This window comes from Rissa tridactyla, chromosome 3 (assembly GCF_028500815.1).
Source record: "Rissa tridactyla isolate bRisTri1 chromosome 3, bRisTri1.patW.cur.20221130, whole genome shotgun sequence".
In the NCBI taxonomy this organism is placed as follows: domain Eukaryota; kingdom Metazoa; phylum Chordata; class Aves; order Charadriiformes; family Laridae; genus Rissa; species Rissa tridactyla.
The window spans coordinates 37,283,389-37,299,456 of NC_071468.1; positions in this window are offsets into that span (position 1 = coordinate 37,283,389).

The window sequence follows — 16,068 nt, forward strand, 5'->3', positions numbered from 1 at the left end:
CTGTTCAATTATTGTTCTCAGCTGTTTTTCTTTGCACTGAAATAAGAAGACCATAAACAGAGCCCACAAACATACTTATAATAATATTTACTGTGTAAAGCATCTCATTTCAATCTGTCAAGTGAATAGAGATTGTTTTGTGAGTGGAATTTGGAAAGATCACTGCCAGATTTTTTGTCATTCGAATGTTTGTACCAGTTGAAACAGAGAACATGTCACTGAATAGATGTTGAGTAAAATCTTCCCATTCAAAAAGACTAGGAGATCAGATAATAGATCAGATACAATGTCTGGAAGATGTATGGTTATCTTAGAGGCCTTTCTGACTATAAGTGTAATTGCCATGGCTCAGTGGGACAACAGGGAGTATAAACAGATGAAAACAGTGGTTTTCCTGTGAATATGTAAGAGGTGGTGGTGGGCATTGATAAGCATCAATAGAGGAATGAGCCAGGGTCTACTGCTGAGAAATGTAATTTTTGCTTGTCCTTTGTATGGCCTGAAACTGAGGAGGGAGAAAGGTTCTAGGAACCGTATTGTGAGAAAAGAAAGACTAAAACTCTGAAGCAAGAACTTCTCTTCAATTCTAGGTTCACACATTCAGATCAGCTTTGCAGCTTGTTATTTTTCACCCTTTCTTTGACTCCTAGCAATCGTGTTCAGGTAAACAATGCTGCTTCTCAGAAAGTTGAGAGTTCCCAGGATATCCCTTTTCAGCAGCTAGAAGCTGGCAGTGTGGGGGCCTTCTGTGTGTGCAGGAAGACTGCAGGTCTGTGAACTCTTCCTGGGGCAATGAGTTGCCTGTCTATGTCTGCTCTGCTGCAGTGGAGTACCCTCACTGTAGATCAGCTCAAAGGCATCTGGAGAAATGATAATTTCAATATAAAGGAAGTTATATATCTCATTGTGAACATGAGAATAACAGGGGGAAAAACATTGTTATTTCCATGGAAGAGATGATGTCGAATACAACAAAAGAACAATGGCAGTGGGTTAAATCTGAACTACTGAGCTCTCAGTAGATGTGCAGGAAGAGATAGCACCCCATAGGCCAGAGAAAGAAACATAATTAATCCAATAGCACCATCTTCCACATGCATTTTACATGGGGACAGGTAATGAATTTTGATTTTTTTTAGGTCTGGTGAAGTGAAATTCTGAAAGAAATCAGGATCATTCCTACTTTCTCTCCCACAGCAGGCATGTTCATCTGATAGGATATGATCTCTCTTTGCCATCTACAATGCATGATGGAATCCTCTTTAGCCATGTTTTAAAAGTATTAGTGAAAGCATGAAGAACTGGAAAAATTGTGAAGAGAAAGTGCCAAAACAAATGAAGTAACTTTCTTTAGAAAAATTCTTAAGCAAGGCTTCAAGTGCAATTTAGGACATCACGTAGAAGAAACAAGATACAGGACAGAAGACAGGCTTTCGTCTGGAACTTGAAATGGAATTGTGAATCTGGAGGGTACAGAAATATAGGGCAAATATTTCAGACAGGAGGTGCTGCAACTAAGTCCATGTGAATATTATATAGCTAATTTCTTTTATACTTTCTGCATGAACCTAATTTTAGGCCTTTTTTAATAGATTCACAAATAATCTTCCGGTAATAGTATTAGCGGTTCAGAGCATTTTCCTTTATTAAAGTTAGGAATCAATTGCTGCTTACCAAGCAAGTTTTGATTTTTGAAAGGCATACCTTATTTATTTATAAAATTCCGGGTTGATTAGGGTGTAAGGTGATATTTTTTCCCCAGAGAAAAATGTCAGACAAGGAAAGGTAAAATATAGATGCTTTTTTTGTTGAAGCCTAAGGCTTTGATTTTTATGAAAGGTACTGGTCAGTGAGGATGCAGAATATCTCAGGTCAGAGAAGAGGCTGGAACAGAGATGAAATTCCAGTTCTGGATTATTTGGAGAGCATTGATGAAATGACCACTTCCATGACATGGGGTTCAAATGGCTTTATATAACTGTTTGTTTGAAACAAGTAATAAAGACAAACTAAGAAAGGGATAGAAAGTGCAAACAAAATAAGATTTAGCAAAACCAAAGCAATGTCTCTCTGAATTACTCTAGGTTTTATATTTCTCAACCTATGAAAAATATAATAGGCTTCTGGTTATACTCCTTCCAAAATACTCTGTTGTCATTCTGAGAAAAACAGCTCCAGACGACCTTGGACTGTCTAAATCAGTTTGAAATGAATCAGCTAGCATTCACATTTTGGAACAGTTCACAAAAATGTTGACAAGCACTGAATTCAAGCAAGTTTCTGATTTGACTGATTTGGGTCTTTACACGGAGTTTGGGGGTTGTAGATTGAAGTCTTTCTCTTTTTGCAGCCACCCATATCGGCTGTTGCCATTGTCCCTGCAGCTCTCACATTAGCAGAGAGAAGGCTACAAAATGCAAGCCTGTGAACTGAATTAAAAACAGACAAGCTAACTTCTCTAGGCTGCAAAGGAGGCATCTAGAGCCTGATAGCCTAAGCATGAGTCTGGTGTAATAATTCAGGCTTTAAAAGTACTCAGTAAAAGAATAGTCAAAATGAGATGCATACTTGTGTGAAAGTTTCAATAGAGATAATAACAATAACAATAATAATATCAATAATAACAACATCAACATATTATAATAATATAATAATAACAATATAACAATGATAACAACAACAACAATAATAATAATAACGCCACCTGCTTGGAAGGTGTAGGGGGGCTCATATAGCCCACCTTTGCCAAACTGCCTATATAAAAACACCCTTAAGATAAGGAAGTGATGACAGACAGTATGTATGTGTATGGAGTACGCAAAACTGGTAGGACATCTGCCCCAATCTGATCGTCTGGATTAAACAGCAACTGGGAATTTACAAAAAGACTTTTGAAACAGTCAGCCTGAAAAGACATATAACAGCATCATGGAAATCTTCTGTTTGAGAGACCTTAAGGAGGATGGTGAAGACCTTCAAGAGGAAATGGCAACCAACACAACCCGATTCAACACTGCAAGAAGTCACCCTGTGGGCACCACGACCTCTATCAAGGACAGGCAGCGCAGCCTCCTCATCAGAGCTGTGGGTATCCTGCACCTGGACAGGAGCGTGATGGCATGGGGTGCAACAACCGGAGATTCGCACTCGCGCTGCGCGTGTGTGCCCTCCTGGCGTGCTTTCTCACCAGCATGGGCTTTAGTGGATTGTAGGGAGCAGCGTGGGTACACATGAAGTGACAGCACCCACATCTGCCTTTGGAGGTGTCTGCTGGGCTCCCAGGAGAGGAGAGCTTGTAACCTACAGCCCCGCTATATGTGTGTGTGTATGTGCATGAGAGCGTACCTAACTGTGTGTAGGGGGAAATAGGCCGTCTTGGGATTACTCATAGAAGGGATTTTAGAAGCTTGTGGGTGTTTATTAGCAACTCATAAGTATGTAGTAGTATGGTTTATCTGTTTTACTATCGATAGTGGTCATCAATGTATGGATTCACTGATTGCCAGTTAATTTTGTCACTAACTAATCAATAAAACACTTTGATTCCAGTTTGTTTAAGCTATGTGCACTGAACAGTTTTTCCCTGTGATAGAAGGAGAGAGGAGAAATATTTTCTATTTCAGGAATAGGAGAGGATGCAGGCTCCCAGAGGAGTGGATAGGCAGCCCCACATTAGTAATACAAATGGAGTTGCAGAGATGGATTCATGAGCTACACAGAAGAAAAAAAATCTAGCCAATAGAGGTCACGTTTATGGTAGTGCTCCCTGCTAGGAAAATGAGGTTGAGGGGTGAGACCTGGAGAAGTCTAGCACAAGCACTGCAGAAGCATTTTCTCACACATCTTTGGTGGAGGTCTGAGCAGAGGAAGTAATGATGAAACCAGAAATTTTCCTGATCAGATGGGCAGTCAATATTAGAGAGCTGCATTTGAAAGTGTTGGGAAGGTATGTCCTGAAGAGCGTGACAAGTTTAACGGAGCAACTAAAGTTGTCAGCTGGGGTGATGAATAGATAGAAAGAGCCAAGTCTGGGACTCAGTGAGGAAGGGACTGAGGAAAGATGCCCTGGTAAATGATAGGACAGAACGGAGATAGAAAGGCTCATTTTAGGAGTAGACATGAGTCTGCTGTTGTTTCACATGCCTTTGGAGAGAACAAATACCCCAGGTGCGGGTCTAAGCAGTAAGAGCTAGGTTGCTCTAAAAAGAAGGAACGTGATTGCTCCGTATCTTTTGACTACATCTGTAGCACTGCTGCATCATTCGTCTCTGCACGCAAGTCTCTGGCAACCAGACAAGGAACTGAACCTTGAAAGAATTGTAACAGCATGGTAATTTTCAGGAAAATTAGGGAATGAATGGTATCACTGAAAACATACCAATAAAAAAACCCTACAGCTTTTTACAGCCATATAACTTATGGGAAGCTTTAATATTTATGTGGTGATATTGTTTATTATGCTTAGATTGTAGCTATTCCTGCTTCAAAATCTCCTGCTTTTAATAACCTCCACGGATTGTTAGCTACACTGAAATATTATATTGTTGGACATTTTTTAGCTTCACCCAACTCTACCAACTGCAAGTAATATCTTTTTCTTTAATTTGATGGTTTGTAATCAGACTAATGACGGCATTTTTGACCAAAAATAAATTGGAAAATACTAGGTTTTTAGTATAAAACTAATTGAAAACTATTTCGTACATGCTGATTTGGGAGGATGAAATGGCTTACTGGGACTCTCAGTGCTATTTCTTAGTGTGATAGGATAAATATAATGAATAATTCTCAACTGTTTTCAAGTCATTCAATAACAGGCAAAACCCCTTTTCTTGTAGTTTAACTTTGATAAAGTTTTGCAGTATGAAAACATAAGTGCGAATATTGAAATTATTTCCTTCACCAGAAAGTTGGATGATATATAGCTTTAATCATGGAGGAAATTTATGTAGGAAACTTTTGAAGGAAAATATGGTATTGTGATATTGTTACATAAAGCGTAATTGGGAAGTTATAATTAGGTAGGTAAAATAACAACGCTTACTAAAAAAGTTGGCTCTTACTTTCACATATTCTTAAAAATCTGATGTCAAACTGGCAGTGACTTAAGTATTGTTACAAGAAGTTGGTTCAGCATGACTTTTGGCACCTTTTGTTCCATGTCTGATACTTATTTGAGTTGAACACTTTTTTTTTTTAACAGTTTTCTAAAAACTTTGTTAGCTTTTATAGCTCTTCCCTTCCTATCATAAATTAAAAGGCTTAGGGAGGAGTTGCTCCCTTGAGTTACTTCTAAAGTTCCGAAAGTTTTGGCACAGCCAACTTCTTAGCGTTCAATAACTTTCTAAAGAATGCAAGCTTTCTGAGAGACCTGCAACAGCTTCATCCTGTAACTTCGGGACTGCATTTACTGTTCCAGGGAGGAGTTGCCTTTCAATTTGGCACGAGGACAGTGTGGTCTGATCAGTGTTGTCAAGTGTTTGCTGCTTGCAAGTTATTGGAATGGGTAGGTAGCCAAGAAAAGTTGCTATGGTAAAGACTTGTTTTGATGTAAAAAAAACATAAAATAGGGAGGAGGGCAGCACAGACCTACCACCAAGAATAACTCTGTTGCGATGATGTGTTCTGAATCAAAAAAATGTAAATACTGGGTTAGTGAAGCGGCAGTTCTGAAGGCAGTGGTGATGTAGGGGTGAAAAAAGATTAAGATAAAAAGAAGTGAAAGGAAGTGTCTTGGGAATTAATAAAGACATGATGGAAGATTTCATTTTTAGATCAGAACTTTAATTAATCTTCCATTGGTAATGACTGAACTGTATCATATAAATGGTAGTAGTTGAAAAGGAATACCAAACTTTGGGGAAAAACCTAATGAAACTGTCACCAATTATTACATAGGTTTTGAGCCTGTAATGTATTATTTTCTGTGGCAGTTTCAAGGCCTCATCCTGTGTATTATTTAAATTTGGTTTTCAGCTAAACCAGATTGACTTCATCCTAAAATTGCAAGGTTTCTCACAAAGTTAATGAAGCAGTCGTTTTTGGGATGGCTTCCTGCCCCCCGTCCCCAGTCACACACATACAACTTTAGCCAGATACACAAGCCGTCCTCTTTAATTCAATGATGGTTGTGAATTTTACTGGATTGGAGAGTGCTCCTTCTTTCAAAAGTCTTTCCTTATGGGGTGGGGAACCAAGTCTGATATAGTGACTGCTTGCTTGGACATCTGTGCAAATCAGCATTCATCCAATTTGCTGTCAACAGCTTGCAGTCATGCACATCCTTATCAGATGCTGTGCTTCCAGACAAGAAAACACATCGATAATTTGCAATTGTTTTCTTTTTTTACCAAGCTGTGGCAGCCCTCAATAGAGAGAGTGAGAAGGTGGGAGGAAGAGGTTGTTACCTTGGCTGGCACGGTGCAGGTGGTGCACTGGGGATTGCTGCCCTCCTTACCATTGGCATTACAGGGGAGTGGATCCTCTCATGAGGTGCTCACATCACATAATGGAGTCTGGGAAGGGGAAAGGAAGCACCCAGGCCAGAGGAGGTGGGGGGCTCGGGTATGCAGGCAGGTCTGGCTCTAGATTTGGCAGGAATCTGTGATGGATCTTCCACCTGTCAGCTGCAGGAGATGGGGGACTTGGAACAAGAGTTTGGGCAGTGAACGCAAGAGAAGCACTTTAAATGCCAAGAGTGTGATGTTTGTTGTGATCACCGCTCTGGTGCAGCAGTGGATAAAAGTAGACTAGCTGAACAATAAATAAATAAATTACCAGTAATACCCTGTTCCTACACAATGCTCTCCACCCATAGATTTCAAAGTTCTTCCCAAAGAAGCCTGACATTATTATTCATATTTTTCCGAGGGGGAAGCTGTGGTAGAATGATTTCTCCATAGTTACCCAGCAAAGCAGTGATACACCTGGGACAAGGACACAGCTCTCCCAAATGTCAGTCTGCAACTATGCACATGGGAAACCCTGCTTTTCTGTATATGCTGGTGACCTGTTCTTTAAAAAGGAGTGCAGATTTGCTGTTATTAAGAATATGTCTCTTAATATTGCAAGGTAAATAATAAAAAATCCTGCTAACCTAAAAACAAGCACAGGCAGATTTCATGCTTGAGCATACAATTAAACCAGACATCTTCACAGTTACTGAGAACTGGACCAATAAAGATAAATCCATCTTGCGTTATCATTCTTTGTATCCATGTGATTCTCTAACAACATCTGTAGAGGATTACTAATAGCCTGCGATCTGTCGTCTCACCTTTGCAGATAATTCACTGGTTTTTTTTCCTCAAGTGTTTGAGGAGCAATACAAGACTGTTGCCTTCAATAAATTATTACTGGTGATGTTGCAGGCTCAAAAGCCCAAACCCATCCTATCTTTCGGTGGAACAGCAACATTTGTGACTAAGTAGGCTTTAGGCTTTATTTTTCCAACTGGCTAAAACCACATCCACAAAGGCCACTCCTTCCGAAGTGAGTCAAAGTGTCTCTAGCTATATCTCCTACCACAGAGAACAGTATAACCTGAATCAATATACCCCGGTGCACCAAGGCAACCAAAGATGAAAATGCTATATAAAATTTGCAATTAAACATTCCTAGTGTCATCCTTCTGTCAAAAATCATGTGTAAGAAAAAGACAATTGTTGTTAATAATTCATCCAGCTCTAGAAAGCAGTCACTATGTTTTTCTTGGTTTAAATCATATCCAAGACTTTGTCTGCCCAGTGGGGAAATATGGCCTTGATCTGCCTAGAACCTCTGGTAAATCCATGACTGCCTTAACACATCATTAACAGAACAGTTTAATACTGACAGTATTAAACATGATCAGATCCTCTGAAAGCCAGCCAAACAACACAGAAACTCATTTCCAGAACTGACTTCTACCTCTTTATAGTTACCCTACTAGTCCTCTCCAAAAACTCTTGTACATATTTGTTACATGGTGAGAGAAAGTCCTGAATCCTTACCTTTTTGCCTGAATTAGGGAGCAAATTCCCAAGTTACCGTGCATGTCTTAATTTTAAGCTGATGCAGTCTGTGCTTTTTTTTCTGGTCTAGGCGTTGTTTATGCACAATTATACACTTTATGAGAGGCAGAGGTGCAGTCCAAGGTGTGGAGAAAAATGGTCTTGAACTTTTGGGCTGTGCCTCCACTGTCCTGTTTTGAGCTCTCCTTGGGCTCAGCAGTGATCAGCAAAACACAGGGGGAAGACACCGCAGGGGGAAAAAAAGTGGGGGAGGGCTGGGGGAAGTATTCCCCTAAGAGCACTCAAAGCCACGGGTGGGCAGGGCATAGCCTGCATTCCTGCTGCAAGGGAGAGGCACGGGTGCTGTCGGTGATGGCTTTGGGGAACGATGCCACCATTAGATGTGCTGTTGGTGTGGACAGGTTATTGCTGCCCCAAGGGTGCTGAGGGCCAGGGCTGGGCCAGGGCTTATGTTTCTGGAGCCTCCTGTCCTTCGTCATCTCTTGAGTCCTGCTCCAGGTATGGCCTGACACTGCCAGGTCTCTTACGCAGCAGCCGTCAGTGTCTGTGCCAGCATGCACGGAGACATCTGAGGAGCACCAGGCAGGGGTGGGGTCTACATTCACCCTCTGCATTGCAGCTGTGACGGCCATCGGGGCAGTTGTGGTCGGTGCTGTGGCATGCTGCTGCCTCAGGCTGTGGTGATTGATCTCACCTAGTGTACTTTTACCTCCCCACCGCCTCATGCAGCCTCCCAAGACTTGAGCCAAACTCCAGGTGAACTCTGGCAAACTCTATTTTTTATCACCTGCTCCATTCCCTAGTGACTCATCTGCTTCTAATGGAGCTGCTTTCCATTCATTCCACTGCTAGTAAAACCTATAAAATCTGATGATCTGAAGCAGAAGCAAGAATGGTCTACTAGGGGGAAAAATAAATGTAGAAGTCGTAGTCTCATCCATCTTATTATCTTACTGAAAGCTAGAGATAGGTGAATATATAGTAATGAGAGTGCATCCAAATTAACAACAACACAGCAACGTTAACTAATGATGCTGGTACCACTCCCCCCATCCTCCCCCCTGCCCCTTATGCTTCAAGGTCTCAAGTCCGGGTGTATTGGTTTCCCCTCAATCAGTTGTTCACTAAGCCTGACCACTTTCCCATGCATCAGTACACACATGCTCGCTCCCTCTCTCTCTGCCTCTCACAAAAACCCCAAACATTTTTTTTCTTTCATCATTTCCTTGATGTTCTATCATCAGTTTTCTACTTTACCATCTGATTTAATCCGAGTTATTTAATATTAATGTAATTTTAAAAAATACCATGTATTCATTACCAGAATTCATGAATAACCAGAAATGGCTATCTATCTGAAGTACAGAAGCAGCAAGACCAATAGTAAAATTCATGCGTGTTTTCTGACAGGTTGCACAAAAACTACACTGAAGCAAGTATATAAAAACACCATCTTTCCTGCATCTTTATCCCTAAGTAGTGTTCTCCCTTTCTTCCTCTTCTATTTTAATTGGATAGCTTAAAAGCATGAAAAACCTATAGTTTTTCTCCCTCTCACTTGGCGGGTGGCATCTTCCTTTCTCTCTTTCTGTAGGCCAGAGAGAGGTCAAGTTCCTTTACTGAGCCGTGTATCATACGTAGGGAGAGAAGAATGTGGTGCCATCTGCAGCAGCTTCAATGGGAATAAATTATACCTGTATTAGATGGCTGTGGGTTGCTGTCAGATCAGTGGTTCTGTTTTCCTTGTCTGTCTTCATTTTGCAAAATGGTAGGTGAGGACCTGAACTGAAAAGCTATTGAGAATCTGGTTTGTTATGCTGTTTGGCCACACATTTTGTGTGAGAGAAAACTATTTACTGAGGAATTTCGTCTGAAACCTGGAAAACTTCTTGCCAAAACACAAGTGGGAAGAAAAACTGAAATGAGCACTTTATATTACAATCTTTAGGAAACATCATGTTTAGTTTGCTTTTAGAAGCAGCTGTTTATTGCTGGGTGGTGACAAGGCAGAGAGTGGCAGTGGAGGGGTCGCCCTTCCACAAAGCCATTTACCAATTTCTAATCTAAAAGCAATCTTTAAAAATAAATGAAAAGTTAATGCAGTCTGTATGAATTCAGAGATGACCTAGCACACAGTTTACAGCTGCTTAAAGAGGAGAATTCAGTATGTGTGTGTGATACTGGAGAATTGCCCTCTATTTGGATATGCAAAATAAAGATCTGTTTTGTAAAGGAGCTGGGCACCTGGAACTTTCTTCTGACATTAGCCTACTAGCCAGATAAAACAGATAAATGCTCATCTAATCAATCTATTAAATAATTATTTTTCAGTGAAATAGAGACAAAAAAAATAATCTTAGTAGGAAAGCTCTCCAGTCAATACCTTTGCATAAGTAGTGTGTGAGTATAGAATGCTAAATAGAGGCTACACTGATATTTGTGTGTATACAGAATGTACACACACATATGCCTTCTCCCACCCATATCTATACTAGAAAAGAAAAGATAGGATAGCTGATGTATGAGCCAAGAAAAACATTTATTTTGGACGATACCTTTTTAGAACTGACTTCTCTGCAGAATTAAAAAAATGTGTTTGAAATTAGAGAGGTCTGTTTGTGGAGGATAGAAAAAAATAGATGGACGAGGAAATCACTTAAGAGAAATGCTAATCCCCTCCTCCACAAACTGCCCTTTGCTGCGACCCTGACCTTTACTTCTGTCACTTAAAAAGATCCTTATATATTTGTTGTGATATTTTGGGAACAGACAGGTACAGATAGAGCTGTATGCGGGCTACTCTGACTCATTCCCTCCCTACAGATGAAGGTATAAGGAAAAATATATCTAAACGTGCACACAGCCACATTATTTTTCATGCAGTAAGACATTCATGTTTAAATTAAAAGTTGCTCAAAATTGTTTTTATTAGTGCAACACTGAGCTCTGAAAGAACACAAAATAAATAAGTAGTAATTTCAGTAATCGTCATACTTGTATGTTTTCTTACTACATAATTACTTAACTTCCGATGCTGTATGCGGCCGCATGGATACATACTTAGCTGAACATATTTGTTCTGTCACAATCTGCAGTCATCTGTACTGTAGATGTCCGGTTTGTCTACACTAAATGTGATATGTTTCACACATGCGGCTGTGAGACACGCAACTGTGAGAACAGTTTCTACTTTTATTAATGCTAACTATTACCATGCCTGGAACTGCCAAGTGCTATGCAGCAATTACAACAAGCTACTTAATATAGTGGCCAGTGGGAGAGGAGGAGACTCTTTCCCTCTTAGTGGCATAGTCAAATGCAGCAGCTGTTTTAGTGAGAAAAACATGTACACAGCTGGCTTCTGGGTAGTTGCTTTTGTTCTCTAAAACACTCACTTGCTGTAACTATACCTAAGCAAAGGATGGATTTCACATTCTTGGCATTATATTTGAAGATCTCTTGTTGATTTTTGGAGTTTGAGTTTCTGCCGTGCACTCCAAGTTTTTATTATATGAACATCAAACAATGTATATGTTATTATGTTTCTTAAACTCACAGTTTCTGAAAGCCTTTGGAATCTGTCCTTCTTTTTTTTTGTGATAATCTCAAGACATAACCAAAACTCTTTTGAAAAAGAAAATACCTTGGGAAGGATATATTGACCTAGTCCAAAGGATATTGGCTGCCACCCCTTTGGGAATAAGGCTCCTTTCAGATGTGTTGCTGTTTGTGTACCTGAAACTGCTCCTTATCTGTGCAAAAGTAAGCCACTCTGTTTAACCGAGTAACAGAAAACATAAAATTAATTTGATATCCTGTAAAGAACACTATGGTTTTTTTTATTGTTATCAAGTTTACGTCATATCAGTAATTTGAAATTACTGCCGAACCAATAGAAATTATTTTAAGAAGAATGAAGACTGTGCCATTCTGTGATAGTTTTTGATATGATTATTTGTGTTACTGCAGGGACATGACCAGGCACATATACTTTCTTTAACTGTTTCTTTCCTTGAGTTCAGCGTTAAGGTGTAGTATTTCCTACCTGCTTCGCATGACCATAAATGACCCATCACATGTGTCACATGTGGCAAAACAACTGAAACCCAAGGCAATACTTTGAAGCTCATACTTTCAAGTTGCAACTTGCAACTCTAAGAAGGCATTGAGGCCTTCTCTGCTTATTTGTCATGTTCCTGCAGTTAAAGTCTTACTTATTATAACTAAAAGATAGCTTTCATAAGCTAACTCAAAGCTGAAATGTGACTTGTCTTCTGTGTGTCACATGGAAGAATGTGCTATCTTTTAAAAATTAATTTATCTTGCTTCTTGGAATTGCTTTGCAGCTATGCTGCAGAGATAACATAACAGGGTCAAACACGCCTTCTATCTCCAAGAGAAAACAAACAAACAGCTGGGAGTGATTCCCCGAACAGTCATTCATCATGCAATGTTCAGAAAGTCATGAGTAGAGATGCTAATATAGCTCTCACTTCCAGGGTTACTCTACATATGTAGGACAATTGTCTTCCTTACAATAGCAGTTGGAAAACTGGAGCTTCTGCAGTTGCTGTGTGCTTATTTTTAACCAGTTAATATTAACCTAGAATATCCAAACAAGTCCAATAGTGAACGAATACAGCAAAAATGTAAATTTGTAATGTGCGTTACCAGTTTTTGTCTCTGACTTTTTACAAAGAAAACCCTCTTCCCCCCTCCCCCCATCTTTATATTCTCCTGAAGCAAGCTGATCACAAACACCTTGTGCTAATACCTTAGAACACACACACAAACATAAACACACACGCACACACTCCAAGTGATAAGATATTGGTTGGAGAGATTGAATATTGATTAATTAGTTCTCCTGAGGCCTCGTCTTTAAAGGGCAAGTGTTGATATTGTGAACATTTCTTGAGTCAGTTCTGGTGTTTTATAAAAATAATTGTCAATTTAAAAAAATGAGGTTCAGTAACATAAAATATACCACACTGAAAAATCCACATGCTGTGATTTTGCTAGGATTGAAAACTTATACTCTAGAGAGTACAGAGACTTCTAGCAGTTCAAATAATAGAAAAAGCATAGTGTTTTACTGGCATTTTTAGGTCATGTTTCAATACATACTGAAATATTCTCTTTTATTCCAGAGGTGTTCCAGTTTGAATTATTTTCATATTTCTTCCAGCAAATTCTGTTACGGAGTTTTGAACTCTCATTAGAACTATGATTTATTTTTTCCTTTCAGTTGTGTAAAGCCACTGAAGCTGTGTGGCTATATTGGGAGCTAACTGGGTGGCAGATGTACAGAGGTATAATTAACATAATACAGACCAAATGCACATCTACTGTAAGAATTATATTTGCACTTAATCTAAGATGTATTCATGGCAAGAGTGAGAGGATGACTTCTTACTCTTTCACCTTCAGAGTTTAAAGTCATAAAATTCACTATGCAGGAAAAACACGACAGTGAATATAGTGCTCAGTAACATAAGTAAAGGAAAATCCGCTTTCATTTTTGCACATAAAATGTTTTTGGTTGTTTTTTGTTTTTTGTTTTTTTTTTTTAAAAGAAGGCTGCTATTACCAGTCCTGTTATGTGTGGCTGTAGCAGCTTTCCAAATGAGTCATCAGCTGTGTTGGGATCCAGATTTTCAGTTTTACTGTGCAGACACCTGCAACTTGAACGAGAGGATTTCCCACATTAGGTGGCAGGAACAGGAGGTTTTTATAGTCTAAGGATCATCTACTTGAGAAGAAGAACTAACACCCCAAAAGAGTGAGTTGCAACCTTAGGAATTGCTTCGTGTCTACATTCGGCAGAGCCTTTCCCGAGGCATCGTGGCTACTTGGTTAAAAGGAAGGATGGATGGATTGGTTTCATCTCTCTTTCTGCAAAAGGGGCAACCTCTGGCCGTTGCTTCTCAATAATAGATGCTGCAAAGTGTGTGGGGTCACCACAAGGAGGTGAAATAGTTCAAACGACTCGGGATCCCCTGTGTTAGGTCCAGTGTCAAATGCTACTTGGACCTGAAATACGGACTAAAAGGATCTTTCCCCTATCCATAGAAATTACGTAGCTCGATGCCGTTGGAACTATCATTAGATGCCTACCTGCATTTTTCAACTTGTTTTACTTTAAAGAAATCTGTATTTCAACATCTGTTTTATGTGAAGACAAGCTAAAGTAAAGGTAAATCAAGTGTAACTGCTACAGAAGGAAAGTAATACTTTTGTTCAGATTCTGAAATACAGGAGAATCTGGTTAAAATTTTCTCATGACAGCTATCTTAAAGGATGATCTCTAGTTAAAAAACAAAAACAACCTGTTTTCAAAAAATAAACCTATTTTGATTTTGGCAAACCATTCTTTTTTATGTATACTGATTTTTATGTGAAGGATTATCTTCGTTCTATGAAAAATCAAAAATGGAACAAAAGATCGACATAAGCGAAGATGTCAGTCTTTTAATATGAAGATGTCACATGGCAAAAAAAAAAAAAAAACAAGCCACTTTCTGTACAGTTTTAATGAGATTGGAACTATTCTGTTCATCTCAGTGGAGTTTTAGTAATTTCATGTTCATTTTCTTCATTTTTTCCCTGTAAGAAAGGGGAGGATTGAAGATCTGCACAATTTATTGTGATTGATATCTCATTTTGGCTGCCAGTTGGAAGCAGGCTTTTGTTCCCATTGCAGGTCACCTGTGAGAAGGCAGAATGACCACGGGTACATCCCTGCCCCAGGCACCGGCCAGGCAAAGCTTGGCCAGCGTTTTCAAAGCCCACAGGCAATTGGGTGTCTCCTGAGGTGATTGTAGTGAAATCTGGTCCCACATACTCAGTAGATGGAGTCCTTTAAAATGAACCGTAGTAGCTAGTTGTGTTTTTTGTTCATTGGTCCTAATTTTATTCCTTGCTGATATCCACAACGTCAATACATGTGCTCCTGCAACGTACTATGCAAAAGTAAAATTACACAGTTAAGTAGTCAAAAGTCACGATGTGCAAGCAGAGCTATACCTTCGCTCAAATACCATTACCCCTGAGTTTTAGTCATTTCTTCGTGGTTCTTAATCATACTTGTCTCTGATTGATTAGAGCCTTAAGGGCACATATCCCTTTGCATGGAATTCTGATTGAGCTTTCTGTTTCATGCTGATTAATCTCATTCAATTTATGCCTATTTCATTTTGGGACACATATCAGTCTCTGGGAGGGGAGAGTCCATCTGTGCCTATAGGGATCAATCGTTTGGGTGTAATTAGTCTATAATAATTCATAGTCTCAGATCAGTTCTGTACAAGAGTGCTTTTCAGAGCCGCTTCTGACTTGCTGGTATGAATTCAGAGTGACACAAATTGTTAAAAATTTCCTTGCAAAATATGAATTAACTGCTGGACAGAAAGAAATGTTCATACCTCAATTTCTGGGGTATTCCTCCTGAAAGGTTTGAGAGATTGCAGGAACATTTTTTTGAAACTGTTAATGCAATCTTCTTGTAAGTACAATGCTTTTATTATCCTAGGCTAGGAACAAATTCATCAGTAAGCTAGATTTTTTTTCCAGTTCGTAGTTATTACCGTCTTACACACTGATGTTGATTGATTTTGCTTTTCTTTTCAGAGGGTGAAATAATACCAAAAAGCCCACTCTTCACTTCTTAATAGTGTTTGAATGGATAGATACTTCAGACTTTAACTGTGCTGTTATTGTCATATATCACAGACTATTTTTATTCAAAGTAAAACATTACTTAAGTAAGCAGAATTTTCCCATGCTATTACAGGTTTAGAGGGTGATTTTATTAATTTGGTGGGACCATTTTAGGCTACTAGACAAGATGAACCCATGGTCTGACACAGTTCAGTCATTTTGATGTCCATTTATAAACAACTAAAATGATTTGGGGCACAAATCCACCCTTAACCTTAAAATACTGACTGTTTTCATGCTGTAGACCAAAAAGTGGCAGATTTGTGGTATCAAACCACACTGATTTATTTGGTTACATGTTCCACTCTTATGTTGTCAACATACTCTGTATTAGAGA